This window comes from Echinops telfairi, unplaced genomic scaffold, assembly GCF_000313985.2.
Source record: "Echinops telfairi isolate 266 unplaced genomic scaffold, ASM31398v2 ScPeMD7_443;HRSCAF=831, whole genome shotgun sequence".
NCBI lineage: Eukaryota > Metazoa > Chordata > Mammalia > Afrosoricida > Tenrecidae > Echinops > Echinops telfairi.
This window is the reverse complement of record NW_022104341.1, coordinates 74,853,557-74,858,889: the sequence shown is the minus strand read 5'-3', so window position 1 is coordinate 74,858,889 and position 5,333 is coordinate 74,853,557.

Below are 5,333 nucleotides of genomic sequence, written 5' to 3'. Positions count from 1 at the left end.
TTCAAAGAGTGTCTTGTTTATTTCAATTATAAACATTTGCTTTAAAATTTAACACTTAAAAAAAATTTAACACCAATGCAAGGTTCCAATTCTTACCAATTGTTTTCTAAAAATAGGCTATAATTTTACTGCAAAAGTTTCGAGAACCAGAATACAAATCATTCATTTCAATAAATATCTCTGCTGCCCCATCCCTAAATCTAACTACTTAACACTTTCAGTCAGAAATGAATTTACGATTAATGATTAATCGTAAACCGAGTTGATGGCGATTCATAGCGAACCTATTGGACAGGGTATAACTATGTCTGGGTTTCCAAGACTGACTCTATGAGAGTGGGAAGCCTGGTCTTTCTCCTGCTGCTGGTAGTTTTGAACTCCTGACCTTGAGGCTGCAGCGCAACTCCTAATCACCATGCCACCAGCGCTCTTTTCACAAGATTGGTTTTATGGGTGAGGGAAACGTTAAAATCCAAGTACGAAATCTGTTTATGAATTTTTCTCTAACTATGGGCCATTTTTTGAGGACGATAAATACTATTGACTCCATCTAACCACAAAAGGTGAGCTGTGTTGCTTTAGGCACCACTTTAACAAAAAATAAGAAGAAAAGGCATTCTGCCTTGCCCCCACCTTTTCTCAGCCCTTTATTATGTAGACTGCTGCCATCTCCCTTGGGTAAAGTTTCCTTTCCCCTTTTAGCTCCTATTCCCCCACTCAGTTTCCATCATAAAAGTCCAAGGAACTGAGCTAATTGCCTAAATCCTCAAATTGGGAAGTGGGAGAGGCTGGCAGAAACAAAGAGCACTCACCTTCATCTTTTTTGTCTTACAATTGTCATGTAGTTTTAAAACTCAGCCTTGACGCTGGCTCCAGCCTATGAACGGGTGAGAGCACGGGAGTCCTCGCACACAGCTCAGCTTCCCGATGCCAGCCAATGGAACAGACTTGGGAAAATTGCACTGGTGCCCAGCTCTTGCCGATAAATGGTTTACTCCGTGATTCCCTGTGGCTTAGAACTGAAATTCTGAGCCCCCGATTTCCAGAAGACTCTGATTTACAATGGAAAGCCTAACTCCATTTTTCCAGTCTCCAGGTATTCAGCCACCATTAAATTCTTGCAGACCATTGAACAAACTGGGAAAGCTCTGACCTCAAGGAGGGGCTTCCTTACCCTCAGGGACTTAATTGGGTGTGCCTGTGGTGGTGGTGGTGGTGGTGGTGGTGGTGTGCGTGCATGCGTGAGTGCGTGCAAGCCGGCACTATCTGTTAAGCCTTGTACAGCTAACCCCAATGTTGGTGGTTCAAACCCGCTAGCCACTCCTCTAAAGAAAGATAAGGCTGCCTGCTACTGTAAAGAAATAGATAGCTTCAGAAAAGTTACATAGGGTTCATGTGAGTCAGAATGAACTCTATGGCAATGGGTTTAATTTGGGGGTTTTAAGGTCTGGTTATGAGTTCCCCCAACCTGGATGATTAGAAGCCCTGAAGCCATCTTTTAAGCTTTTCCTAATCATGGTCCCCGCTTGCTTCTTTAGCCCTGCCTGCAACTGTGATGAACTGATCAGCCACCAGTCATGAGTTTGACAGTTTCCTTTTGTTCTCCATGTCTTATAAATGACTGAGTCTCTGTGACGCCTTCGACAACATTGTAGTCTCCTGCTGATGGTCTCCCTCATCCAAATTCTCTGCCTTTATCTTGTCTTTATCCTGTGGAAGACTTTTCATAACTGTGTTTCTATTCATGATATTTGAATTCTGGGTCTCTTTCCCCCCTAAAACAAGTAGGACCACTGTTGAAAATCAGTCTATAATGGCCCAGTCAAGGGTTGTCTTTTCTTCTCCCAATTTCCAAAGGCTTTATTAGCAAATGTGCTTTAGAAAAGAAAAGGTCCTCAATCCAACTGCTTGCAAGCTTGGAATGAAAAGCTGAGCACAGGACAAGCACATCAAGCGATGCCCACAGAGAAGGAACTGTCTTGCCCACCTCTTCCTCGTAGATCCTGTTATAGCCACATGACCTGAAGTCAACCCATGCTGGCTGAACCCAGAGATGGGTTCTTTCTCAGCACTTTGTAATGAATCACGGCCACGAATGATGTTCCTGCCAACTTGAGTACAGAAATCCCCAAGGGTGGCTCTTGGCTTAGAATCTGCTGGATGGGGCTCCCCAAGCATCAGTTTTCACTACATTGAACCCCTCCCAGGCCATGGCCACACTGGTCCTGAGTTCATGTACTTCACCAGTCCCGGGATAATGCGCAGTCTTCCAGGCCAATGTAGTGCTGCTTCAGTGTTCCTCACAGGCCTTAACTAATCGGGCCAGAAGGCAAATCCCCTTAGCTCAAAGATCTGCATGACGTTGTTCACCAGACAGGGCTGCACACCATCAGGCTTGATGACAATGAAGGTGTGCTAACTGTTGGCCAAGACCAGGAGCCCACATGGGCGCTTGCCCCCACCCTTGCCTGCAACCTCAACCACCTTCCCACCAATCAGGACTGTCTTGAAGACAGGAGAATGGATGCACTTGGATTATGATGCTAGGGAAGAGTATCGAGAATGCTGCGGGCTGCGGAAAGAACAAACAAATCTGCCCTGGAAGGAGTAAAGGCAGAATGCTGCTTTGAAGCAAGGGTGGTGAAACAGTGTCACATTCTTTGGACCTCTTATCCAGAGACACTGTTAGATAGCTAGAGGCAGAAACCAGGGGTGGTCCCTTAGTCTACAAGCTAAGGCCTACCTCCCTCCTCACCCCCACCCCCCTTTACAGGAAATTGGAAGCCTTAAGGCTAGAGGGCATGCACAAATTCAGGCCTTTGAGACAGGGAGCCAGGACACCTGGGAGGGCCCTAATCTAGATCAGGTGGGTTTAATTCAGCCAATGGGGTTAACCAGTACCTTCGACCACGCCTCCCAGCCCCAGACACCCCCCCCCCAAAAAAAAAAGCCGCAACCAGGAGCACACCCCTCTCCTTAACAGCTGCTCCTCTCTCCGAGCTGCTTCTCCGGCCTCAGGCTTCCACGTGTGGGTGTGAAGTGCCCCGAGGGTGCCTGTGCAAGACCTGACACTTCTCTCCTTATACACTCTTGGATCACAAACCAGCTTCTGTGAATTCTTTCTCGTGGGAAGCCAAGGACGAGGTGTTTCCACGGAGGAATCGAACAAAACCAGCCCCTAGAAAAGGCCATCAGGCGTGGTCTACAGTCCGCGCGAAGAAGACCCTCAGTAAGATTAATTGGCACAGTGACTGTCACAAAGGGCGAGGAGGGTGCAGAAAAGAGGGCAATGTTTCATTCGACTGTACATAGGGATACAGTGAGACAGAACTGATGCCGTGGCACCCAACAACAACCACAACATCATAAGGGAAACAATAATGCTAGGGTGGATGCATACCTTAGAATAATCAACCATTTCTACTGCTTATCCAAAGAAAGAGGTCAGAGAGGAATGAGAACAGGAAACACTCGTAAGGAGTGGGGTAAGTGATCCTGCATTGTGGGAATTGCAGTCACTGATATGAAACAAAACATGTCTGCTTTGTAGAATAGAAAACTAATTAGCTCTAAATTTTTAACCAGTTCACAATCCAAACTTAGAAATTCACCGCCCTGGAGTCGATGTGCTGACGTTGATTGCAGCCTAATGTGTAACCACTACACTACCAGGGCTCCTCCAATTCACAATAAAAGGTCAAAAAGAAGGAAAAAAGTCAACTGCACAAGATTGCCATGAGAATTCCACATGGTCCTTTATACCTGCACCCTGAACCGTGCCTGGCTTTTGGAACAACTTAATGTGTTACGTTGAATTAACTTGAATGCAAGAATCTTGGGAGCGATGAGAGATAGACGGTCTGGTTGCTTTAGGAAAAGATCATGGTTAAGCAATATGTGAGCCACTGGATACTATATTATATACCTGATACAACTTAAAGTGAGATTGAATTTTGTCTCCGTTGCAAAAGAGACAACATCTATGATCCACTCATATTCAACGACAGTGCCAAGTCCGCTTGTTGAGGAGGGAAGAGTCTTTAATGAATGGTATGGAAATGAGATTTCCAAAATGCAGAGACACAACATGCTCTACTGATGGCTCTCCTGGGATTTCTCTGTGCGCCCTAGATGGCTCTTGTACACAGAGACGGCTTTGAGGTGTGGTTTTTGTCATTTGGCTGACCATAACACCAAGGAAACAAAGGGTGGTATCTTGGTTCACACTCTCTACTAAAGTAGAGACGTAATCCCACCTTAATTCGGTCTATACATTTAACACAGAACTCCCTCCAAAATGAGACCATAAGCATAACCAAAAACTCAAAACCAAACTCATGCCATTGACCAAAGACTCAAAACCAAACTCACTGCCATGGAGGCCATGTTGACAAAGTAACCCTAGCGGTCATGGTAGAACTGCCACGGTCAGTTTCCAAGAGACTGTAGTTCTTTAGGGAAAGCCTCGTCTTTCTCCTGAGGAGTGGCTGGTGGCTTCAGCCTGCAGAGCTTGCCTATCACAGCCCAGTAGGTAACCATTGAGCTACAAAGGTTCATAGGCATAGAGGCTAGAACTTATAATGCATCACATAAAGGGTTATGGCTAGAAGGGCCATATTAATAGGGTGCATCTCAGAAACTTTATATGGCTGCTATGAATAGGGTTGGAAACCTTATATAATGAGTCAGCAGTTGGACTACTAACCACACGGTTAGCAGTTCAAAACCACCATCTGAGAAAGATGAGGCTTTCTACTCCAATGAAGAGTTACAGTCTCAGAAACCCACAAGGGGACTTCCAGGAAGATGGCGCCCATGTAGAATCACCTGCTCTCTGCTCCTGTTGTTAGACAGATAATCAAGAGAATGTGCTCGAATCCCCTTCCAACGCCAAACATCTGAATGACATCCAATGTGACCCTGAACCAAAGAAAAAAAAAAAAGCAAATTGTTTATAATTCCTCTGTACTGATCCTTAAAACACCAGTAAAATACCAGTTACCAAATAAAGAAAAGAAACCCACAAGGCTAGTTCTACCCTGCCCTGTAAGATCTCTATGAGACAGAATCCACTTGATGGCAATGAGTTTGGCTTTTGTAGTCTTGCTGTTGTTTTTATGTCTCACTTAGATTCTTCTATGTGGTTTCCCACCTCCTACCCTGGGTCCATGATCATTTATGGTCAATATAGCGGCGAAAGGGATCATTTCAAACAAATCACGTTTCTGCTCAAAGCTCTTCAGGAGTGTCCCATCCCCTGTAGGAGAAAAGCCAAAGTCTTAAGGAATGGTATGTTGTGGGGAACAGAAGGATTTCTCTTAAGTTGTCTCCCC